The sequence below is a fragment of the Heptranchias perlo genome, unplaced genomic scaffold, assembly GCF_035084215.1.
Source record: "Heptranchias perlo isolate sHepPer1 unplaced genomic scaffold, sHepPer1.hap1 HAP1_SCAFFOLD_807, whole genome shotgun sequence".
Taxonomy (NCBI): domain Eukaryota; kingdom Metazoa; phylum Chordata; class Chondrichthyes; order Hexanchiformes; family Hexanchidae; genus Heptranchias; species Heptranchias perlo.
The window spans coordinates 40,249-67,609 of NW_027139842.1; the positions used below are offsets into that span (position 1 = coordinate 40,249).

At 51.2% G+C, this 27,361-nt stretch overlaps 1 protein-coding gene across 1 annotated transcript in view; it reads right to left on the minus strand.

Moving 5' to 3' along the window:
• fbxw5 (F-box and WD repeat domain containing 5) overlaps positions 1-20,356 on the minus strand; it is a gene marked incomplete at its 3' end in the record, with an annotated part of 53,904 nt that extends 33,548 nt beyond the window's left edge. Inside the window, exon 1 of the mRNA XM_067981582.1 lies at positions 20,267-20,356. The remainder of the gene's footprint in view (positions 1-20,266) is intronic.
• Between the last annotated feature and the right edge of the window lie 7,005 nt (positions 20,357-27,361).

The window sequence follows — 27,361 nt, forward strand, 5'->3', positions numbered from 1 at the left end:
GAACGCAGTACCGAACGGTCAGTAGGTGAACGCAGTACCGAACGGTCAGTAGGTGAACGCAGTACCGAACGGTCAGTAGGTGAACGCAGTACCGAACGGTCAGTATGTGAACGCAGTACAGAACGGTCAGTATGTGAACGCAGTACAGAACGGTCAGTAGGTGAACGCAGTACAGAACGGTCAGTAGGTGAACGCAGTACCGAACGGTCAGTATGTGAACGCAGTACCGAACGGTCAGTAGGTGAACGCAGTACCGAACGGTCAGTAGGTGAACGCAGTACCGAACGGTCAGTAGGTGAACGCAGTACCGAACGGTCAGTACGTGTGCACTCTATAGAACGGTCAGTAGGTGAACGCAGTACAGAACGGTCAGTATGTGAACGCAGTACCAAACGGTCAGTAGGTGAACGCAGTACAGAACGGTCAGTAGGTGAACGCAGTACAGAACGGTCAGTATGTGAACGCAGTACCGAACGGTCAGTATGTGAACGCAGTACAGAACGGTCAGTAGGTGAACGCAGTACAGAACGGTCAGTAGGTGAACGCAGTACAGAACGGTCAGTAGGTGAACGCAGTACCGAACGGTCAGTAGGTGAACGCAGTACAGAACGGTCAGTAGGTGAACGCAGTACAGAACGGTCAGTAGGTGAACGCAGTACCGAACGGTCAGTAGGTGAACGCAGTACCGAACGGTCAGTATGTGAACGCAGTACAGAACGGTCAGTATGTGAACGCAGTACCGAACGGTCAGTAGGTGAAAGCAGTACAGAACGGTCAGTATGTGAACACAGTACCGAACGGTCAGTAGGTGAACGCAGTACAGAACGGTCAGTAGGTGAACGCAGTACCGAACGGTCAGTATGTGAACGCAGTACAGAACGGTCAGTATGTGAACGCAGTACCGAACGGTCAGTAGGTGAACGCAGTACAGAACGGTCAGTATGTGAACACAGTACCGAACGGTCAGTAAGTGAACGCAGTACAGAACGGTCAGTAGGTGAACGCAGTACAGAACGGTCAGTAGGTGAACGCAGTACCGAACGGTCAGTTGGTGAACGCAGTACCGAACGGTCAGTTGGTGAACGCAGTACCGAACGGTCAGTAGATGAACGCAGTACAGAACGGTCAGTATGTGAACGCAGTACCGAACGGTCAGTAGGTGAACGCAGTACAGAACGGTCAGTAGGTGAACGCAGTACAGAACGGTCAGTAGGTGAACGCAGTACAGAACGGTCAGTATGCGAACGCAGTACCGAACGGTCAGTAGGTGAACGCAGTACAGAACGGTCAGTATGTGAACGCAGTACCGAACGGTCAGTATGTGAACGCAGTACAGAACGGTCAGTAGGTGAACGCAGTACAGAACGGTCAGTAGGTGAACGCAGTACAGAACGGTCAGTATGTGTGCACTGTACAGAACGGTCAGTATGTGAACGCAGTACAGAACGGTCAGTATGTGAACGCAGTACAGAACGGTCAGTAGGTGAACGCAGTACAGAACGGTCAGTATGTGAACGCAGTACAGAACGGTCAGTATGTGAACGCAGTACAGAACGGTCAGTATGTGTGCACTGTACAGAACAGTCAGTATGTGAACGCAGTACAGAGCGGTCAGTATGTGAACGCAGTACAGAACGGTCAGTATGTGAACGCAGTACAGAACGGTCAGTATGTGAACGCAGTGCAGAACGGTCAGTAGGTGAACGCAGTGCAGAACGGTCAGTAGGTGAACGCAGTACAGAACGGTCAGTAGGTGAACGCAGTACCGAACGGTCAGTATGTGAACGCAGTACAGAACGGTCAGTAGGTGAACGCAGTACAGAACGGTCAGTATGTGTGCACTGTACAGAACGGTCAGTAGGTGAACGCAGTACAGAACGGTCAGTATGTGAACGCAGTACAGAACGGTCAGTATGTGAACGCAGTACAGAACGGTCAGTATGTGAACGCAGTACAGAACGGTCAGTATGTGAACGCAGTACAGAACGGTCAGTATGTGAACGCAGTACAGAACGGTCAGTATGTGTGCACTGTACAGAAGTCAGTATGTGAACGCAGTACAGAGCGGTCAGTATGTGAACGCAGTACAGAACGGTCAGTATGTGAACGCAGTACAGAACGGTCAGTATGTGTGCACTGTACAGAACGGTCAGTAGGTGAACGCAGTACAGAACGGTCATAGGTGAACGCAGTACAGAACGGTCAGTATGTGAACGCAGTACAGAACGGTCAGTATGTGAACGCAGTACAGAACGGTCAGTATGTGAACGCAGTACAGAACGGTCAGTAGGTGAACGCAGTACAGAACGGTCAGTATGTGAACGCAGTACAGAACGGTCAGTAGGTGAACGCAGTACAGAACGGTCAGTATGTGAACGCAGTACAGAACGGTCAGTAGGTGAACGCAGTACAGAACGGTCAGTAGGTGAACGCAGTACAGAACGGTCAGTAGGTGAACGCAGTACAGAACGGTCAGTAGGTGAACGCAGTACAGAACGGTCAGTAGGTGAACGCAGTACAGAACGGTCAGTATGTGAACGCAGTACAGAACGGTCAGTATGTGAACGCAGTACAGAACGGTCAGTAGGTGAACGCAGTACAGAACGGTCAGTAGGTGAACGCAGTACAGAACGGTCAGTATGTGAACGCAGTACAGAACGGTCAGTATGTGAACGCAGTACAGAACGGTCAGTATGTGTGCACTGTATAGAACGCTTTCAAACCCAGGGACACTGAGGTGACCTGTAGCCATGACCACTGACCTGGTGGTGTTCAGCCAGGTCAGCAGAGAACATGGTGTCAGTACCACACCAGAAAGTGCCTGTACCCAGTGGGACAACCCTTACTCTTTAATTGAGGTTTGTTTCAGGTGTAGGTGAAATGGCAGCTGATGGCACTTCGCACTGGGGTACAGTACTGGTGGGTTCAGATCTGTCACTGACTAACACTGGGGTACAGTGCTGGTGGGTACAGGTCTGTCACTGACTAACACTGGGGTACAGTGCTGGTGGGTACAGGTCTGTCACTGTATAGCATGGATACAGTACTGGTGCTACAGGTCTGTACTGGGTGCTCTCCCTGTAAGCAAATAACAACACTACAATTCTCAAAACCAGACTCACCAAGGGGCAATGCTTTCCCAATGAAGGCAGCCTGATCTCCCTTACGACTCTTGCTACGAGGAGCCCGCAGGAAACAGGCAGCACGGACAACCACAGGCACGTCTGTGCAACTCTGTGTCAAGGGAGGCTGTGTGAAACACAACAAGAGCTTTATTGATTGTTCAAACCCCGGGCGTGTTGGTGAGACTTTCCCTCACACACCAGACAGCCTTCATTCTCAGAGTATTCTGCTAGTCAAGTCACATTCGGGCACTGTGTCAGCTCACCGAGATCAGAAGGAAAAAACAGACTGAAATAATATCCCGTTGTGGCAAATAAAGATACACAGTGTTGTGGAAATCAGGCAGAATCAAATCTATCTGGGGAATTCTGAACTGCTCAAAACTGGACAATATTATATTCAGTGCATTCCTTCCCAGAGCAATGGAGCGGAAATGTTACCATACCCAGTGTGATAGTGACAGACCTGTACCCAGTGTTATACAGTGACAGACCTGTACCCAGTGTTATACAGTGACAGACCTGTACCCAGTGTTACACAGTGACAGAACTGTACCCAGTGTTATACAGTGACAGACCTGCACCCAGTGTTATACAGTGACAGACCTGCACCCAGTGTTATACAGTGACAGACCTGCACCCAGTGTTATACAGTGACAGACCTGCACCCAGTGTTATACAGTGACAGACCTGTACCCAGTGTTACACAGTGACAGAACTGTACCCAGTGTTATACAGTGACAGACCTGCACCCAGTGTTATACAGTGACAGACCTGCACCCAGTGTTATACAGTGACAGACCTGCACCCAGTGTTATACAGTGACAGACCTGCACCCAGTGTTATACAGTGACAGACCTGCACCGTGTTATAGTGACAGACCTGCACCCAGTGTTATACAGTGACAGACCTGCACCCAGTGTTATACAGTGACAGACCTGCACCCAGTGTTATACAGTGACAGACCTGCACCCAGTGTGATACAGTGACAGACCTGTACCCAGTGTGATACAGTGACAGACCTGTACCCAGTGTGATACAGTGACAGACCTGTACCCAGTGTGATACAGTGACAGACCTGTACCCAGTGTGATACAGTGACAGACCTGTACCCAGTGTGATACAGTGACAGACCTGAACCCAGTGTTATACAGTGACAGACCTGTACCCAGTGTTATACAGTGACAGACCTGTACCCAGTGTTATACAGTGACAGACCTGTACCCAGTGTGATACAGTGACAGACCTGTACCCAGTGTGATAGTGACAGACCTGTACCCAGTGTGATAGTGACAGACCTGTACCCAGTGTTATACAGTGACAGACCTGTACCCAGTGTTATACAGTGACAGACCTGTACCCAGTGTTATAGTGACAGACCTGTACCCAGTGTTATACAGTGACAGACCTGTACCCAGTATTACACAGTGACAGACCTGTACCCAGTGTTATACAGTGACAGACCTGCACCCAGCGTTATACAGTGACAGACCTGTACCCAGTGTTATAGTGACAGACCTGTACCCAGTGTTATACAGTGACAGACCTGTACCCAGTGTTATACAGTGACAGACCTGTACCGAGTATTACACAGTGACAGACCTGTACCCAGTTTTATACAGTGACAGACCTGTACCCAGTGTTATACAGTGACAGACCTGTACCCACCAGTACTGTACCCCAGTGTTATACAGGGACAGACCTGTACACAGTGTTATACAGTGACAGACCTGTACCCAGTGTGATACAGTGACAGACCTGTACCCAGTGTGATACAGTGACAGACCTGTACCCAGTGTGATACAGTGACAGACCTGTATCCAGTGTTATACAGTGACAGACCTGTACCCAGTGTTATACAGTGACAGACCTGTACCCAGTGTTATACAGTGACAGACCTGTACCCAGTGTTATACAGTGACAGACCTGTACCCAGTGTGATACAGTGACAGACCTGTACCCAGTGTTATACAGTGACAGACCTGTACCCAGTGTTATACAGTGACAGACCTGTACCCAGTGTTATAGTGACAGACCTGTACCCAGTGTTATACAGTGACAGACCTGTACCCAGTGTGATACAGTGACAGACCTGTACCCAGTGTTATACAGTGACAGACCTGTACCCAGTGTTATACAGTGACAGACCTGTACCCAGTGTTATAGTGACAGACCTGTACCCAGTGTTATACAGTGACAGACCTGTACCCAGTGTTATACAGTGACAGACCTGTACCCAGTATTACACAGTGACAGACCTGTACCCAGTATTACACAGTGACAGACCTGTACCCAGTGTTATACAGTGACAGACCTGTACCCAGTGTTATACAGTGACAGACCTGTACCCAGTGTTATACAGTGACAGACCTGTACCCAGCGTTATACAGTGACAGACCTGTACCCAGTGTTATACAGTGACAGACCTGTACCCAGAATTACACAGTGACAGACCTGTACCCAGTGTTATACAGTAACAGACCTGTACCCAGTGTTATACAGTGACAGACCTGTACCCAGAATTACACAGTGACAGACCTGTACCCAGTGTTATACAGTGACAGACCTGTACCCAGTGTTATACAGTGACAGACCTGTACCCAGTATTACACAGTGACAGACCTGTACCCAGTGTTATACAGTGACAGACCTGTACCCAGTGTTATACAGTGACAGACCTGTACCCACCAGTACTGTACCCCAGTGTTATACAGGGACAGACCTGTACACAGTGTTATACAGTGACAGACCTGTACCCAGTGTGATACAGTGACAGACCTGTACCCAGTGTGATACAGTGACAGACCTGTACCCAGTGTGATACAGTGACAGACCTGTACCCAGTGTGATACAGTGACAGACCTGTACCCAGTGTGATAGTGACAGACCTGTACCCAGTGTTATTCAGTGACAGACCTGCACCCAGTGTTATACAGTGACAGACCTGCACCCAGTGTGATACAGTGACAGACCTGTACCCAGTGTTATACAGTGACAGACCTGCACCCAGTGTTATACAGTGACAGACCTGCACCCACCAGTACTGTACCCGTTATACAGTGACAGACCTGTCCCCACCAGTACTGTACCCGTGTTATACAGTGACAGACCTGTCCCCACCAGTACTGTACCCGTGTTATACAGCGACAGACCTGTCCCCACCAGTACTGTACCCCAGTGTTATACAGTGACAGACCTGTACCCACTGTGATACAGTGACAGACCTGTACCCACTGTGATACAGTGACAGACCTGCACCCAGTGTGATACAGTGACAGACCTGCACCCAGTGTGATACAGTGACAGACCTGCACCCAGTGTTATACAGTGACAGACCTGTCCCCACCAGTACTGTACCCGTGTTATACAGTGACAGACCTGCACCCAGTGTTATACAGTGACAGACCTGTACCCAGTGTTATACAGTGACAGACCTGTACGCAGTGTGATACAGTGACAGACCTGCACCCAGTGTGATACAGTGACAGACCTGCACCCAGTGTTATACAGTGACAGACCTGTCCCCACCAGTACTGTACCCGTGTTATACAGTGACAGACCTGCACCCAGTGTTATACAGTGACAGACCTGTACCCAGTGTTATAGTGACAGACCTGTACCCAGTGTTATACAGTGACAGACCTGTACCCAGTGTTATACAGTGACAGACCTGTACCCACCAGTACTGTACCCCAGTGTTATACAGGGACAGACCTGTACACAGTGTTATACAGTGACAGACCTGTACCCAGTGTGATACAGTGACAGACCTGTACCCAGTGTGATACAGTGACAGACCTGCACCCAGTGTTATAGTGACAGACCTGCACCCAGTGTTATACAGTGACAGACCTGCACCCAGTGTTATACAGTGACAGACCTGTACCCAGTGTTACACAGCGACAGACCTGTACCCAGTGTTATACAGTGACAGACCTGCACCCAGTGTTATACAGTGACAGACCTGCACCCAGTGTTATACAGTGACAGACCTGCACCCAGTGTTATACAGTGACAGACCTGCACCCAGTGTGATACAGTGACAGACCTGCACCCAGTGTGATACAGTGACAGACCTGCACCCAGTGTGATACAGTGACAGACCTGTACCCAGTGTGATACAGTGACAGACCTGTACCCAGTGTGATACAGTGACAGACCTGTACCCAGTGTTATACAGTGACAGACCTGTACCCAGTGTTATACAGTGACAGACCTGTACCCAGTGTTATACAGTGACAGACCTGCACCCAGTGTTATACAGTGACAGACCTGCACCCAGTGTGATACAGTGACAGACCTGTACCCAGTGTGATACAGTGACAGACCTGCACCCAGTGTGATACAGTGACAGACCTGTACCCAGTGTGATACAGTGACAGACCTGTACCCAGTGTGATACAGTGACAGACCTGTACCCAGTGTGATACAGTGACAGACCTGTACCCAGTGTGATACAGTGACAGACCTGTACCCAGTGTGATACAGTGACAGACCTGTACCCAGTGTTATACAGTGACAGACCTGTACCCAGTGTGATACAGTGACAGACCTGTACCCAGTGTGATAGTGACAGACCTGTACCCAGTGTTATACAGTGACAGACCTGTACCCAGTGTTATACAGTGACAGACCTGTACCCAGTGTTATACAGTGACAGACCTGTACCCAGTGTTATAGTGACAGACCTGTACCCAGTGTTATACAGTGACAGACCTGTACCCAGTATTACACAGTGACAGACCTGTACCCAGTATTACACAGTGACAGACCTGTACCCAGTGTTATACAGTGACAGACCTGTACCCAGTGTTATACAGTGACAGACCTGTACCCAGTGTTATACAGTGACAGACCTGTACCCAGTGTTATAGTGACAGACCTGTACCCAGTATTACACAGTGACAGACCTGTACCCAGTGTTATACAGTGACAGACCTGTACCCAGTGTTATACAGTGACAGACCTGTAACCCACCAGTACTGCACCCCAGTGTTATACAGGGACAGACCTGTACACAGTGTGATACAGTGACAGACCTGTACCCAGTGTGATACAGTGACAGACCTGTACCCAGTGTGATACAGTGACAGACCTGTACCCAGTGTGATACAGTGACAGACCTGTACCCAGTGTTATTCAGTGACAGACCTGTACCCAGTGTGATACAGTGACAGACCTGTACCCAGTGTGATACAGTGACAGACCTGTACCCAGTCAGATACAGTGACAGACCTGTACCCAGTCAGATACAGTGACAGACCTGTACCCAGTGTGATAGTGACAGACCTGTACCCAGTGTTATACAGTGACAGACTTGTACCCAGTGTTATACAGTGACAGACCTGTACCCAGTGTTATACAGTGACAGACCTGTACCCAGTGTTATTCAGTGACAGACCTGCACCCAGTGTTATACAGTGACAGACCTGCACCCAGTGTGATACAGTGACAGACCTGTACCCAGTGTTATACAGTGACAGACCTGCACCCAGTGTTATACAGTGACAGACCTGCACCCACCAGTACTGTACCCGTTATACAGTGACAGACCTGTCCCCACCAGTACTGTACCCGTGTTATACAGTGACAGACCTGTCCCCACCAGTACTGTACCCGTGTTATACAGCGACAGACCTGTCCCCACCAGTACTGTACCCGTGTTATACAGTGACAGACCTGTCCCCACCAGTACTGTACCCGTGTTATACAGCGACAGACCTGTCCCCACCAGTACTGTACCCGTGTTATACAGTGACAGACCTGTACCCAGTGTGATACAGTGACAGACCTGCACCCAGTGTGATACAGTGACAGACCTGCACCCAGTGTGATACAGTGACAGACCTGCACCCAGTGTTATACAGTGACAGACCTGTCCCCACCAGTACTGTACCCGTGTTATACAGTGACAGACCTGCACCCAGTGTTATACAGTGACAGACCTGCACCCAGTGTTATACAGTGACAGACCTGTACCCACCAGTACTGTACCCCAGTGTTATACAGTGACAGACCTGTACCCACCAGTCCTGTACCCCAGTGTTATACAGTGACAGACCTGTACCCACCAGTCCTGTACCCAGTGTTATACAGTGACAGACCTGTACCCACCAGTACTGTACCCCAGTGTTATACAGTGACAGACCTGTCCCCACCAGTACTGTACCCAGTGTTATACAGTGACAGACCTGTACCCACCAGTACTGTACCCCAGTGTTATACAGTGACAGACCTGTCCCCACCAGTACTGTACCCGTGTTATACAGTGACAGACCTGCACCCAGTGTTATACAGTGACAGACCTGCACCCAGTGTTATACAGTGACAGACCTGTACCCACCAGTCCTGTACCCCAGTGTTATACAGTGACAGACCTGTACCCACCAGTCCTGTACCCAGTGTTATACAGTGACAGACCTGTACCCACCAGTCCTGTACCCCAGTGTTATACAGTGACAGACCTGTACCCACCAGTCCTGTACCCCAGTGTTATACAGTGACAGACCTGTACCCACCAGTACTGTACCCCAGTGTTATACAGTGACAGACCTGTACCCACCAGTCCTGTACCCCAGTGTTATACAGTGACAGACCTGTACCCACCAGTCCTGTACCCCAGTGTTATACAGTGACAGACCTGTACCCACCAGTACTGTACCCGTGTTATACAGTGACAGACCAGTACCCACCAGTACTGTACCCCAGTGTTATACAGTGACAGACCTGTACCCACCAGTCCTGTACCCCAGTGTCATACAGTGACAGACCTGTACCCACCAGTACTGTACCCCAGTGTGATGCAGTGACAGACCTGTACCCACCAGTACTGTACCCCAGTGTTATACAGTGACAGACCTGTAACCACCAGTCCTGTACCCAGTGTTATACAGTGACAGACCTGTACCCACCAGTACTGTACCCCAGTGTTATACAGGGACAGACCTGTACCCACCAGTACTGTACCCCAGTGTTATACAGTGAGACCTGTACCCACCAGTACTGTACCCCAGTGTTATACAGGGACAGACCTGTACCCACCAGCACTGTACCCCAGTGTTATACAGTGAGACCTGTACCCACCAGTCCTGTATCCCAGTGTTATACAGTGAGACCTGTACCCACCAGTACTGTACCCCAGTGTTATACAGGGACAGACCTGTACCCACCAGTACTGTACCCCAGTGTTATACAGGGACAGACCTGTACCCACCAGTACTGTACCCCAGTGTTATACAGTGAGACCTGTACCCACCAGTACTGTACCCCAGTGTTATACAGGGACAGACCTGTACCCACCAGTCCTGTACTCCAGTGTGATACAGTGACAGACCTGTACCCACCAGTCCTGTATCCCAGTGTTATACAGTGAGACCTGTACCCACCAGTCCTGTACCCCAGTGTCATACAGTGACAGACCTGTACCCACCAGTCCTGTACCCCAGTGTCATACAGTGACAGACCTGTACCCACCAGTCCTGTACCCCGGTGTTATACAGTGACAGACCTGTACCCACCAGTCCTGTACCCCAGTGTTATACAGTGACAGACCTGTACCCACCAGTACTGTACCCCAGTGTTATACACTGACAGACCTGTACCCACCAGTACTGTACCCCAGTGTTATACAGTGACAGACCTGTACCCACCAGTACTGTACCCCAGTGTTATACAGTGACAGACCCGTACCCACCAGTACTGTACCCCAGTGTTATACAGTGACAGACCTGTACCCACCAGTACTGTACCCCAGTGTTATACAGTGACAGACCCGTACCCACCAGTACTGTACCCCAGTGTTATACAGTGACAGACCTGTACCCACCAGTACTGTATCCCAGTGTTATACAGTGACAGACCTGTACCCACCAGTACTGTACCCCAGTGTTATACAGGGACAGACCTGTACCCACCAGTACTGTACCCCAGTGTTATACAGTGACAGACCCGTACCCACCAGTACTGTACCCCAGTGTTATACAGTGACAGACCTGTACCCACCAGTACTGTACCCCAGTGTTATACAGTGACAGACCTGTACCCACCAGTACTGTACCCCAGTGTTATACAGTGACAGACCTGTACCCACCAGTACTGTACCCCAGTGTTATACAGGGACAGACCTGTACCCACCAGTCCTGTACCCCAGTGTTATACAGTGACAGACCTGTACCCACCAGTCCTGTACCCCAGTGTTATACAGTGACAGACCTGTACCCACCAGTCCTGTATCCCAGTGTTATACAGTGACAGACCTGTACCCACCAGTACTGTATCCCAGTGTTATACAGGGACAGACCTGTACCCACCAGTACTGTACCCCAGTGTTATACACTGACAGACCTGTACCCACCAGTCCTGTACCCCAGTGTTATACAGTGACAGACCTGTACCCACCAGTACTGTATCCCAGTGTTATACACTGACAGACCTGTACCCACCAGTCCTGTACCCCAGTGTTATACAGTGACAGACCTGTACCCACCAGTACTGTATCCCAGTGTTATACAGGGACAGACCTGTACCCACCAGTACTGTACCCCAGTGTTATACACTGACAGACCTGTACCCACCAGTCCTGTACCCCAGTGTTATACAGTGACAGACCTGTACCCACCAGTACTGTACCCCAGTGTTATACAGGGACAGACCTGTACCCCCCAGTACTGTACCCCAGTGTTATACAGTGACAGACCTGTACCCACCAGTACTGTACCCCAGTGTTATACAGTGACAGACCTGTACCCACCAGTACTGTACCCCAGTGTTATACAGTGACAGACCCGTACCCACCAGTACTGTACCCCAGTGTTATACAGTGACAGACCTGTACCCACCAGTACTGTATCCCAGTGTTATACAGGGACAGACCTGTACCCACCAGTACTGTACCCCAGTGTTATACAGGGACAGACCTGTACCCACCAGTACTGTACCCCAGTGTTATACAGTGACAGACCTGTACCCACCAGTACTGTATCCCAGTGTTATACAGGGACAGACCTGTACCCACCAGTACTGTACCCCAGTGTTATACAGGGACAGACCTGTACCCACCAGTACTGTATCCCAGTGTTATACAGGGACAGACCTGTACCCACCAGTACTGTACCCCAGTGTTATACAGTGACAGACCCGTACCCACCAGTACTGTACCCCAGTGTTATACAGGGACAGACCTGTACCCACCAGTACTGTACCCCGTGTTATACAGTGACAGACCTGCACCCACCAGTACTGTACCCCAGTGTTATACAGGGACAGACCTGTACCCACCAGTACTGTACCCCGGTGTTATACAGTGACAGACCTGTACCCACCAGTACTGTACCCCAGTGTTATACAGTGACAGACCCGTACCCACCAGTACTGTACCCCAGTGTTATACAGGGACAGACCTGTACCCACCAGTACTGTACCCCAGTGTTATACAGTGACAGACCTGTACCCACCAGTACTGTACCCCAGTGTTATACAGTGACAGACCTGTACCCACCAGTACTGTACCCCAGTGTTATACAGGGACAGACCTGTACCCACCAGTACTGTACCCCGGTGTTATACACTGACAGACCTGTACCCACCAGTACTGTACCCCAGTGTTATACAGTGACAGACCTGTACCCACCAGTACTGTACCCCAGTGTTATACAGTGACAGACCTGTACCCACCAGTACTGTACCCCAGTGTTATACAGTGACAGACCTGTACCCACCAGTACTGTACCCCGGTGTTATACACTGACAGACCTGTACCCACCAGTACTGTACCCCAGTGTTATATAGTGACAGACCTGTACCCACCAGTACTGTACCCCGGTGTTATACACTGACAGACCTGTACCCACCAGTACTGTACCCCAGTGTTATATAGTGACAGACCTGTACCCACCAGTACTGTACCCCAGTGTTATATAGTGACAGACCTGTACCCACCAGTACTGTACCCCAGTGTTATATAGTGACAGACCTGTACCCACCAGTACTGTACCCCAGTGTTATATAGTGACAGACCTGTACCCACCAGTACTGTACCCCAGTGTTATATAGTGACAGACCTGTACCCACCAGTACTGTACCCCAGTGTTATACAGTGACAGACCTGTACCCACCAGTACTGTACCCCAGTGTTATACAGGGACAGACCTGTACCCACCAGTACTGTACCCCAGTGTTATACACTGACAGACCTGTACCCACCAGTACTGTACCCCAGTGTTATATAGTGACAGACCTGTACCCACCAGTACTGTACCCCGGTGTTATACACTGACAGACCTGTACCCACCAGTACTGTACCCCAGTGTTATATAGTGACAGACCTGTACCCACCAGTACTGTACCCCGGTGTTATACACTGACAGACCTGTACCCACCAGTACTGTACCCCAGTGTTATATAGTGACAGACCTGTACCCACCAGTACTGTACCCCAGTGTTATATAGTGACAGACCTGTACCCACCAGTACTGTACCCCAGTGTTATATAGTGACAGACCTGTACCCACCAGTACTGTACCCCAATGTTATATAGTGACAGACCTGTACCCACCAGTACTGTACCCCAGTGTTATACAGTGACAGACCTGTACCCACCAGTACTGTACCCCAGTGTTATACAGGGACAGACCTGTACCCACCAGTACTGTACCCCAGTGTTATACAGTGACAGACCTGTACCCACCAGTACTGTACCCCAGTGTTATACACTGACAGACCTGTTCCCACCAGTACTGTACCCCAGTGTTATACACTGACAGACCTGTACCCACCAGTACTGTACCCCAGTGTTATACAGTGACAGACCTGTACCCACCAGTACTGTACCCCGGTGTTATACACTGACAGACCTGTACCCACCAGTACTGTACCCCAGTGTTATACAGTGACAGACCTGTACCCACCAGTACTGTACCCCAGTGTTATACAGTGACAGACCTGTACCCACCAGTACTGTACCCCAGTGTTATACAGGGACAGACCTGTACCCACCAGTACTGTACCCCAGTGTTATACAGGGACAGACCTGTACCCACCAGTACTGTATCCCAGTGTTATACAGTGACAGACCTGTACCCACCAGTACTGTATCCCAGTGTTATACAGGGACAGACCTGTACCCACCAGTACTGTATCCCAGTGTTATACAGGGACAGACCTGTACCCACCAGTACTGTATCCCAGTGTTATACAGTGACAGACCTGTACCCACCAGTACTGTATCCCAGTGTTATACAGTGACAGACCTGTACCCACCAGTACTGTATCCCAGTGTTATACAGTGACAGACCTGTACCCACCAGTACTGTATCCCAGTGTTATACAGTGACAGACCTGTACCCACCAGTACTGTACCCCAGTGTTATACAGTGACAGACCTGTACCCCCCAGTACTGTACCCCAGTGTTATACAGAGACAGACCTGTACCCACCAGTACTGTACCCCAGTGTTATACAGTGACAGACCTGTACCCACCAGTACTGTATCCCAGTGTTATACAGTGACAGACCTGTACCCACCAGTACTGTACCCCAGTGTTATACAGAGACAGACCCGTACCCACCAGTACTGTACCCCAGTGTTATACAGTGACAGACCTGTTCCCACCAGTACTGTACCCCAGTGTTATACAGAGACAGACCCGTACCCACCAGTACTGTACCCCAGTGTTATACAGGGACAGACCTGTACCCACCAGTACTGTACCCCAGTGTTATACAGGGACAGACCTGTACCCACCAGTACTGTACCCCAGTGTTATACAGTGACAGACCTGTACCCACCAGTACTGTACCCCAGTGTTATACAGTGACAGACCTGTACCCACCAGTACTGTACCCCAGTGTTATACAGAGACAGACCCGTACCCACCAGTACTGTACCCCAGTGTTATACAGGGACAGACCTGTACCCACCAGTACTGTACCCCAGTGTTATACAGGGACAGACCTGTACCCACCAGTACTGTCCTGCAGTGTTATACAGGGACAGACCTGTACCCCCCAGTACTGTACCCCAGTGTTATACAGGGACAGACCTGTACCCACCAGTACTGTACCCCAGTGTTATACAGGGACAGACCTGTACCCACCAGTACTGTCCTGCAGTGTTATACAGGGACAGACCTGTACCCCCCAGTACTGTACCCCAGTGTTATACAGGGACAGACCTGTACCCACCAGTACTGTACCCCAGTGTTATACAGGGACAGACCTGTACCCACCAGTACTGTACCCCAGTGTTATACACTGACAGACCTGTACCACCAGTACTGTACCCCAGTGTTATACAGGGACAGACCTGTACCCACCAGTACTGTACCCCAGTGTTATACAGGGACAGACCTGTACCCACCAGTACTGTACCCCAGTGTTATACAGTGACAGACCTGTACCACCAGTACTGTACCCCAGTGTTATACACTGACAGACCTGTACCACCAGTACTGTACCCCAGTGTTATACAGTGACAGACCTGTACCCACCAGTACTGTACCCCAGTGTTATACACTGACAGACCTGTACCCCCCAGTACTGTACCCCAGTGTTATACAGTGACAGACCTGTACCCACCAGTACTGTATCCCAGTGTTATACAGTGACAGACCTGTACCCACCAGTACTGTATCCCAGTGTTATACAGTGACAGACCTGTACCCACCAGTACTGTACCCCAGTGTTATACAGTGACAGACCTGTACCCACCAGTACTGTACCCCAGTGTTATACAGTGACAGACCTGTACCCACCAGTACTGTACCCCAGTGTTATACAGTGACAGACCTGTACCCACCAGTCCTGTACCCCAGTGTTATACAGGGACAGACCTGTACCCACCAGTACTGTACCCCAGTGTTATACAGGGACAGACCTGTACCCACCAGTACTGTACCCCAGTGTTATACAGGGACAGACCTGTACCCACCAGTACTGTACCCCAGTGTTATACAGGGACAGACCTGTACCCACCAGTACTGTACCCCAGTGTTATACAGGGACAGACCTGTACCCACCAGTACTGTACCCCAGTGTTATACAGTGACAGACCTGTACCCACCAGTACTGTACCCCAGTGTTATACACTGACAGACCTGTACCCACCAGTACTGTACCCCAGTGTTATACAGGGACAGACCTGTACCCACCAGTACTGTACCCCAGTGTTATACAGGGACAGACCTGTACCCACCAGTACTGTACCCCAGTGTTATACAGGGACAGACCTGTACCCACCAGTACTGTACCCCAGTGTTATACACTGACAGACCTGTACCCACCAGTACTGTACCCCAGTGTTATAGTGACAGACCTGTACCCACCAGTACTGTACCCCAGTGTTATACAGGGACAGACCTGTACCCACCAGTACTGTACCCCAGTGTTATACACTGACAGACCTGTACCCACCAGTACTGTACCCCAGTGTTATACAGGGACAGACCTGTACCCACCAGTACTGTACCCCAGTGTTATACAGGGACAGACCTGTACCCACCAGTACTGTACCCCAGTGTTATACAGGGACAGACCTGTACCCACCAGTACTGTACCCCAGTGTTATACACTGACAGACCTGTACCCACCAGTACTGTACCCCAGTGTTATAGTGACAGACCTGTACCCACCAGTACTGTACCCCAGTGTTATACACTGACAGACCTGTACCCACCAGTACTGTACCCCAGTGTTATAGTGACAGACCTGTACCCACCAGTACTGTACCCCAGTGTTATACAGGGACAGACCTGTACCCACCAGTACTGTACCCCAGTGTTATACAGTGACAGACCTGTACCCACCAGTACTGTACCCCAGTGTTATACAGGGACAGACCTGTCCACACCAGTACTGTACCCCAGTGTTATACAGGGACAGACCTGTACCCCCCAGTACTGTATCCCAGTGTTATACAGTGACAGACCTGTACCCACCAGTACTGTACCCCAGTGTTATACAGTGACAGACCTGTACCCACCAGTACTGTACCCCAGTGTTATACAGTGACAGACCTGTACCCACCAGTACTGTACCCCAGTGTTATACAGGGACAGACCTGTACCCACCAGTACTGTACCCCAGTGTTATACAGTGACAGACCTGTACCCACCAGTACTGTACCCCAGTGTTATACAGTGACAGACCTGTACCCACCAGTACTGTACCCCAGTGTTATACAGGGACAGACCTGTACCCCCCAGTACTGTACCCCAGTGTTATACAGTGACAGACCTGTACCCACCAGTACTGTACCCCAGTGTTATACAGTGAGACCTGTACCCACCAGTACTGTACCCCAGTGTTATACACTGACAGACCTGTACCCACCAGTACTGTATCCCAGTGTTATGTAAGACAGACCTGTACCCACCAGTACTGTACCCCAGTGTTATACAGTGACAGACCTGTACCCACCAGTACTGTACCCCAGTGTTATACAGTGACAGACCTGTACCCACCAGTACTGTACCCCAGTGTTATACAGGGACAGACCTGTACCCCCCAGTACTGTACCCCAGTGTTATACAGTGACAGACCTGTACCCACCAGTACTGTACCCCAGTGTTATACAGTGACAGACCTGTACCCACCAGTACTGTACCCCAGTGTTATACAGTGAGACCTGTACCCACCAGTACTGTACCCCAGTGTTATACAGTGAGACCTGTACCCACCAGTACTGTACCCCAGTGTTATACAGTGAGACCTGTACCCACCAGTACTGTACCCCAGTGTTATACAGTGACAGACCTGTACCCACCAGTACTGTACCCCAGTGTTATACAGTGAGACCTGTACCCACCAGTACTGTACCCCAGTGTTATACAGTGACAGACCTGTACCCACCAGCACTGTACCCCAGTGTTATACAGGGACAGACCTGTACCCACCAGTACTGTACCCCAGTGTTATGTAAGACAGACCTGTACCCACCAGTACTGTACCCCAGTGTTATACAGTGACAGACCTGTACCCACCAGTACTGTACCCCAGTGTTATACAGGGACAGACCTGTACCCACCAGTACTGTACCCCAGTGTTATGTAAGACAGACCTGTACCCACCAGTACTGTACCCCAGTGTTATACAGTGACAGACCTGTACCCACCAGTACTGTACCCCAGTGTTATACAGGGACAGACCTGTACCCACCAGTACTGTACCCCAGTGTTATACAGGGACAGACCTGTACCCACCAGTACTGTACCCCAGTGTTATACACTGACAGACCTGTACCCACCAGTACTGTACCCCAGTGTTATAGTGACAGACCTGTACCCACCAGTACTGTACCCCAGTGTTATACAGGGACAGACCTGTACCCACCAGTACTGTACCCCAGTGTTATACACTGACAGACCTGTACCCACCAGTACTGTACCCCAGTGTTATACAGGGACAGACCTGTACCCACCAGTACTGTACCCCAGTGTTATACAGGGACAGACCTGTACCCACCAGTACTGTACCCCAGTGTTATACAGGGACAGACCTGTACCCACCAGTACTGTACCCCAGTGTTATACACTGACAGACCTGTACCCACCAGTACTGTACCCCAGTGTTATAGTGACAGACCTGTACCCACCAGTACTGTACCCCAGTGTTATACACTGACAGACCTGTACCCACCAGTACTGTACCCCAGTGTTATAGTGACAGACCTGTACCCACCAGTACTGTACCCCAGTGTTATACAGGGACAGACCTGTACCCACCAGTACTGTACCCCAGTGTTATACAGTGACAGACCTGTACCCACCAGTACTGTACCCCAGTGTTATGCAGGGACAGACCTGTCCACACCAGTACTGTACCCCAGTGTTATACAGGGACAGACCTGTACCCCCCAGTACTGTATCCCAGTGTTATACAGTGACAGACCTGTACCCACCAGTACTGTACCCCAGTGTTATACAGTGACAGACCTGTACCCACCAGTACTGTACCCCAGTGTTATACAGTGACAGACCTGTACCCACCAGTACTGTACCCCAGTGTTATACAGGGACAGACCTGTACCCACCAGTACTGTACCCCAGTGTTATACAGTGACAGACCTGTACCCACCAGTACTGTACCCCAGTGTTATACAGTGACAGACCTGTACCCACCAGTACTGTACCCCAGTGTTATACAGGGACAGACCTGTACCCCCCAGTACTGTACCCCAGTGTTATACAGTGACAGACCTGTACCCACCAGTACTGTACCCCAGTGTTATACAGTGAGACCTGTACCCACCAGTACTGTACCCCAGTGTTATACACTGACAGACCTGTACCCACCAGTACTGTATCCCAGTGTTATGTAAGACAGACCTGTACCCACCAGTACTGTACCCCAGTGTTATACAGTGACAGACCTGTACCCACCAGTACTGTACCCCAGTGTTATACAGTGACAGACCTGTACCCACCAGTACTGTACCCCAGTGTTATACAGGGACAGACCTGTACCCCCCAGTACTGTACCCCAGTGTTATACAGTGACAGACCTGTACCCACCAGTACTGTACCCCAGTGTTATACAGTGACAGACCTGTACCCACCAGTACTGTACCCCAGTGTTATACAGTGAGACCTGTACCCACCAGTACTGTACCCCAGTGTTATACAGTGAGACCTGTACCCACCAGTACTGTACCCCAGTGTTATACAGTGAGACCTGTACCCACCAGTACTGTACCCCAGTGTTATACAGTGACAGACCTGTACCCACCAGTACTGTACCCCAGTGTTATACAGTGAGACCTGTACCCACCAGTACTGTACCCCAGTGTTATACAGTGACAGACCTGTACCCACCAGCACTGTACCCCAGTGTTATACAGGGACAGACCTGTACCCACCAGTACTGTACCCCAGTGTTATGTAAGACAGACCTGTACCCACCAGTACTGTACCCCAGTGTTATACAGTGACAGACCTGTACCCACCAGCACTGTACCCCAGTGTTATACAGGGACAGACCTGTACCCACCAGTACTGTACCCCAGTGTTATGTAAGACAGACCTGTACCCACCAGTACTGTATCCCAGTGTTATACAGGGACAGACCTGTACCCACCAGTACTGTACCCCAGTGTTATACAGAGACAGACCTGTACCCCCCAGTACTGTACCCCAGTGTTATGTAAGACAGACCTGTGCCCCATCGATCCCCCGGGGTGCGGGGTGGTGAAGGTCTGTCCCCTCCCCCGGGCCCTGAACCGCGGCCTCGCCTCACCTGCTGTCCGCCGCCTGTCGCCGGGCCGCACACAGCGCAGTGCGGGGAGCCGAGCGCCGAGCGATGGATGGGCCGGGGCGGGGCGGAGCGCCGAGCGATGGATGGGCCGGGGCGGGGCGGAGCGCCGAGCGATGGATGGGCCGGGGCGGGGCGGAGCGCCGAGCGATGGATGGGCGGGGCGGGGCGGAGCGCCGAGCGATGGATGGGCGGGGCGGGGCGGAGCGCCGAGCGATGGATGGGCGGGGCGGGGCGGAGCGCCGAGCGATGGATGGGCGGGGCGGGGCGGAGCGCCGAGAGCTCGATCCCCAGCGGGAGGGGACACATGAATTGTCCGGTTGATGGAGCGCGGGCCCGGTGGGAAGTGAGGCGGGCGGGTTTAACCCGCTCTTTATTATAACGGACACCGCGCAACAATCGCCAAACAGGAGGGTTCCCTCCCAGTCGGGGAACACTTCAGCAGTCATGGACATTCATCCACCGACCTTCGGGTAAGCGTTCTCCAAGGCGGCCTTCGAGACACACGACAACGCAAAATCGTCGAGCAGAAATTGATAGCCAAGTTCCGCACCCATGAGGACGGCCTCAACCGGGATCTTGGGTTCATGTCACGCTACACGTAACCCCACCAGCGAACAAATGTTATCTGTTTTTAATATAATGGGTCATTGACTGTCTTCCTGATCTCTCTCTCTTCGCAATTTTATTTTAAATTCACAAGCTTTCGGAGTTCACCTGACGAAGGAGGTAGCCTCCGAAAGCTTGTGAATTTAAAATAAAATCGCTGGACTATAACTTGGTGTTGTGAAATTGTTTACAATTGTCAACCCCAGTCCATCACCGGCATCTCCACATCATTATTATAATACAGAAGTGAAGAGTGAATGGAGTGAAGGCGGATTGAAGGGTCGGCCGTGCAGTCGGTGCAAAATCTCAGTCTGATCCTCGCCTCCGGGTCACGGTTCAATCCCCCTCCAGAGAGTGAGCACAAAATCCAGGCCCACACTCACAGGGTCAGCACTGAGGGAGTGCTGCACTGTCGGAGGGTCAGTACTGAGGGAGTGCTGCACTGTCGGAGGGTCAGTACTGAGGGAGTGCTGCACTGTCAGAGGGTCAGTACTGAGGGAGTGCCGCACTGTCGGAGGGTCAGTACTGAGGGAGTGCTGCACTGTCAGAGGGTCAGTACTGAGGGAGTGCTGCACTGTCGGAGGGTCAGTACTGAGGGAGTGCTGCACTGTCGGAGGGTCAGTACTGAGGGAGCGCTGCACTGTCGGAGGGTCAGTACTGAGGGAGCGCTGCACTGTCGGAGGGTCAGTACTGAGGGAGCGCCGCACTGTCGGAGGGTCAGTACTGAGGGAGTGCTGCACTGTCAGAGGGTCAGTACTGAGGGAGTGCTGCACTGTCGGAGGGTCAGTACTGAGGGAGTGCTGCACTGTCGGAGGGTCAGTACTGAGGGAGCGCTGCACTGTCGGAGGGTCAGTACTGAGGGAGCGCTGCACTGTCGGAGGGTCAGTACTGAGGGAGCGCCGCACTGTCGGAAGGTCAGTACTGAGGGAGTGCTGCACTGTCGGAGGGTCAGTACTGAGGGAGTGCCGCACTGTCGGAGGGTCAGTACTGAGGGAGTGCTGCACTGTCGGAGGGTCAGTACTGAGGGAGCGCTGCACTGTCGGAGGGTCAGTACTGAGGGAGTGCTGCACTGTCGGAGGGTCAGTACTGAGGGAGCGCTGCACTGTCGGAGGGTCAGTACTGAGGGAGCGCTGCACTGTCGGAGGGTCAGTACTGAGGGAGTGCTGCACTGTCGGAGGGTCAGTACTGAGGGGGTGCTGCACTGTCGGAGGGTCAGTACTGAGGGAGCGCTGCACTGTCGGAGGGTCAGTACTGAGGGAGTGCTGCACTGTCGGAGGGTCAGTACTGAGGGGGTGCTGCACTGTCGGAGGGTCAGTACTGAGGGAGTGCCGCACTGTCGGAGGGTCAGTACTGAGGGAGTGCTGCACTGTCGGAGGGTCAGTACTGAGGGAGTGCTGCACTGTCGGAGGGTCAGTACTGAGGGAGTGCTGCACTGTCGGAGGGTCAGTACTGAGGGAGTGCTGCACTGTCGGAGGGTCAGTACTGAGGGAGTGCTGCACTGTCGGAGGGTCAGTACTGAGGGAGCGCTGCACTGTCGGAGGGTCAGTACTGAGGGAGCGCTGCACTGTCGGAGGGTCAGTACTGAGGGAGTGCTGCACTGTCGGAGGGTCAGTACTGAGGGGGTGCTGCACTGTCGGAGGGTCAGTACTGAGGGAGTGCCGCACTGTCGGAGGGTCAGTACTGAGGGAGCGCTGCACTGTCGGAGGGTCAGTACTGAGGGAGTGCTGCACTGTCGGAGGGTCAGTACTGAGGGAGTGCTGCACTGTCGGAGGGTCAGTACTGAGGGAGTGCTGCACTGTCGGAGGGTCAGTACTGAGGGAGCGCCGCACTGTCGGAGGGTCAGTACTGAGGGAGTGCTGCACTGTCGGAGGGTCAGTACTGAGGGAGTGCTGCACTGTCGGAGGGTCAGTACTGAGGGAGCGCCGCACTGTCGGAGGGTCAGTACTGAGGGAGCGCCGCACTGTCGGAGGGTCAGTACTGAGGGAGCGCCGCACTGTCGGAGGGTCAGTACTGAGGGAGTGCCGCACTGTCGGAGGGTCAGTACTGAGGGAGCGCCGCACTGTCGGAGGGTCAGTACTGAGGGAGTGCTGCACTGTCGGAGGGTCAGTACTGAGGGAGTGTTGCACTGTCGGAGGGTCAGTACTGAGGGAGTGTTGCACTGTCGGAGGGTCAGTACTGAGGGAACGCTGCACTGTCGGAGGGTCAGTACTGAGGGAGCGCTGCACTGTCGGAGGGTCAGTACTGAGGGAGCGCTGCACTGTCGGAGGGTCAGTACTGAGGGAGTGCTGCACTGTCGGAGGGTCAGTACTGAGGGGGTGCTGCACTGTCGGACGGTCAGTACTGAGGGAGTGTTGCACTGTCAGAGGGTCAGTACTGAGGGAGTGTTGCACTGTCGGAGGGTCAGTACTGAGGGAGTGCTGCACTGTCGGAGGGTCAGTACTGAGGGGGTGCTGCACTGTCGGACGGTCAGTACTGAGGGAGTGCTGCACTGTCGGAGGGTCAGTACTGAGGGAGTGTTGCACTGTCGGAGGGTCAGTACTGAGGGAGTGTTGCACTGTCGGAGGGTCAGTACTGAGGGAGTGCTGCACTGTCGGAGGGTCAGTACTGAGGGGGTGCTGCACTGTCGGACGGTCAGTACTGAGGGAGTGTTGCACTGTCGGAGGGTCAGTACTGAGGGAGTGTTGCACTGTCGGAGGGTCAGTACTGAGGGGGTGCTGCACTGTCGGACGGTCAGTACTGAGGGAGTGTTGCACTGTCAGAGGGTCAGTACTGAGGGAGTGTTGCACTGTCGGAGGGTCAGTACTGAGGGAGTGCTGCACTGTCGGAGGGTCAGTACTGAGGGGGTGCTGCACTGTCGGACGGTCAGTACTGAGGGAGTGCCGCACTGTCGGAGGGTCAGTACTGAGGGAGTGTTGCACTGTCAGAGGGTCAGTACTGAGGGAGTGTTGCACTGTCGGAGGGTCAGTACTGAGGGAGTGCTGCACTGTCGGAGGGTCAGTACTGAGGGGGTGCTGCACTGTCGGACGGTCAGTACTGAGGGAGTGTTGCACTGTCGGAGGGTCAGTACTGAGGGAGTGTTGCACTGTCGGAGGGTCAGTACTGAGGGAGTGCTGCACTGTCGGAGGGTCAGTACTGAGGGAGTGTTGCACTGTCGGAGGGTCAGTACTGAGGGAGTGTTGCACTGTGGGAGGTGCCGTCTTTCCGTTCAACTGACGTCCCGTTCCCTCTCAGGTGGATGTAAAAGATCGCAGAGCACTATTTCGATGAAGAGCAGGGGAGTTCTCCCCGGTCTCCTGGTCAATATTTATCCCTCAACCAACATCATTAAAACAGATTCTATGGTCATTATCACATTACTCTTTGTGGGATCTTGCTGTGTGCAAATTGGCTGCTGCATCTCCTATAATTCAACAGTGACTGCACGTCAAAAGTTCTTAATTGGCTGTAAAGTGCTTTGCGACAACCTGAGATGGTGAAATGCACTGTATAAATTCAAGTCTTTCTTGTAAGGCTGAAATAAAGGGGTCGCAGTGTTGTGAAAGGTTAAGTGTGAGATGAAGGGTTAAGGGTCAGTTGAAGGGTTCATGCAGATCTCAAGAAAGACTTCCATTTCTATAGTATTTCATGACATCCGGACGTCCCAAAGTGCTTCAGTCAATGAACTACTTTTGAAGTGTGGTCACTGTTGAAATGTCGGAAATGAGGCAGCCAAATTGCGCACAGCAAGATCCCACAAACCGCATTGAGATCAATGACCAGATAACCTGTTTTAGGTGTTGTTGAAGGATAAATATTGGCCAGGACTCCGGGGAAAACTCCCGTGCTCTTCTTTGAAATGAACTGTGGGTTCATAACAGTGAGATGAAGGGTTAGGGATGAGGTGATGAGTTCTTGCAATGATGCTGGGTTAAGGTGAGATTTAGGGTTAAGAGTCTGATGAAGGGTTAATGCTGGTGCAAAGTGTCTCTACACATTAATTTTTTTTTAGAGCTGACAGATGAAGTGTTAGGGGTCTGCTACAAATGCTCTGTACTTCCAGCATTTATTCCTTTGATTCCCCTCTTCCCCGCTATCTTTTTCTTTGCATTGATTCTACATTTCCTTTTTGAGGCAGATCGGCAACACTGGTGAATCCCATGTGTGAGAGTTGAACAGCAAGGCAGCTTCACACCTGAGCTGCCATCTGTGGTCACTCTATTCCCACAGGGGCTGAATTCCTGGGAGTTCTCCCGACCTACTGCAACGACAATGGCGGATGTTCATCAGAAATCCTGTTTACGCACATAAGTGGTGCAGAGTGTTAAACCCCAAGGAAATTCACCCCATGGGCTCGATCATTCACAAGATCATCTCGAAGCTTCTCCTTGTATCCCTCATCACCCACATCCCCCACATCTACTCCCACTTCCTACTACATCTAACCCTGGAAAAAACTCTCTCCCCAGTCACTTATAACGGCATTTTCGAACTCCCAACTGTCCAGCCTTTGGCCCTCCATTCACCACCATACTTCTGCAGCTATCGATCTGCTCAATCACACCCTCACCTCCACCTTTGAGGTCATTGTCTCCAGCTAAAGCTTTACTCTCTCCCATCACGGTCGTTTCCCCTAGTATGGTCCCCATCTTCACTCCCTCACGCCCAAGGGCCACAGACTTGAGCATATCTAGTGTGCAACTGGTTTAGCCATTCATCACCAGACCAGGATGGACCACCTCAAGCACAATTGGGCCTCAGTCTCCTTTGCCAAAACCGCCCATTATTCCAGAATAATTCTGGAGAGCAAATATAATACCATCTTTTCTCCACTACCAACTGTTTTCTTAAACCCCTCTTCCCCCTGCCCATTGCCCCCTCCACCCTCTCTTCCAACAACAAGTGCAAGGAGCTCATGGATTTCTTTGTCACTGAGATTGAGGCCCTCCGTTCAGCTGTTTTCCCTCCCTGCCCCTTGCCCACCAAGCCATATCTCCCCGAACGTTCCCTCTTGCCCGAGCCCTGAACCAATGTCTTTCTCTAGTTTCTGCCCTCTCTCCCCTCATGCCCTCTCCAAACTCATCTTCTCCATGAGACCCACCTCCTGCTCCCTTGACCCCATTCCCTAAACTGCTGACCATCCACCCCTTCCTGGCCCCCCATGCTCGCTGACATTGTAAATAGTTCACTCTCCTCGGGTACTGACCACCTCCCCTTGAAAACCACCATTATCCAACCCTCGACTCCTTGCAAAGCCCGTCTCCAACCTCCTTTTTCTCTCCAAATTCCTTGAATGTGTTACCATCTCCCAAATCCGTGCCCATTTTTCCGGCAACTTCATGTTTGAATCTCTCCAATCAGGTTTCTGCCACTGCCACAGCATCACGGTCCTTATCAAAGTCGACATCCTAGGGGTCCAAGTACAGAAATCACCAAAAACTAGTGGACAGGTACAAAAAATAATTAAAAAGGCGAATGGAATGTTGGCCTTTATCTCAAGAGGGCTGGAATACAAAGGGTGTTGAAAGTAATGTTACAGTTATATAAAGCTCTGGTTAGGCCCCATTTGGAGTTATTGCATTCAGTCTGGGAAGGATATATTGGCCTTGGAGGGGGTGCAGAGCAGATTCACCAGGATGATACCGGGGCTAAAAGGGTTTAATTATGAGGACAGATTGCATAGACTGGGCTTGTATTCCCTTAGAAGATTAAGGGGTGATCTAATCAAGGTGTTTAAGATGTGTCGAAAACTTAATTACCTATTATATACCATGCATTAACTCCAAACACTTATTTTCAGACAAGTAAGAATTTTAATTAAAAGAAACTTGAGCTCAAGGAAGACCTGTTCTAAACAATGGTCAGAACAACCTCTTCTCTGAACAAAGTAAAACAGTTCACATTTATACAGTTTGATTAGTAATGTCTGTCTATCATAGAATATGGGCGTACATGTACATTCTTTATTAGTTCAAGTGGTTAGTCAATCAAGTAGTGAGCCTGCCTCCTCTGGACATCCATAGCTCATTCCTGTTTTTGCACGTAGGCCTCGTAGGCCTGAGAGCACTACCTCCCTAAATTCCGAAGCTGGCTTATCAGTAGGGCTGAAGTCAGTCTCAAGGCCACGTGGCCTCTCAAGAAACTGTATTCTCATTATATTTTATAGTCAGCAATACCCTTATCTGCTCGGGGGGAGGGGGGGCAGACAGTACCAAGCACCTGGACAGCCAACTTAATTATCAACGTACCAAGGACAATTGTGTCTTTCTGTGTGTGTGTGTGCTGTAGCTACCCCATGTATGGGAGTCAAGGAGTTAACATTGGTCAAATATCCATCATGCATTTCTTTTCTTTTTTATGGTCAAGTAACTGTTCACGCATTTCTACATTAATGTGGTCTTTATGGTTTTCCA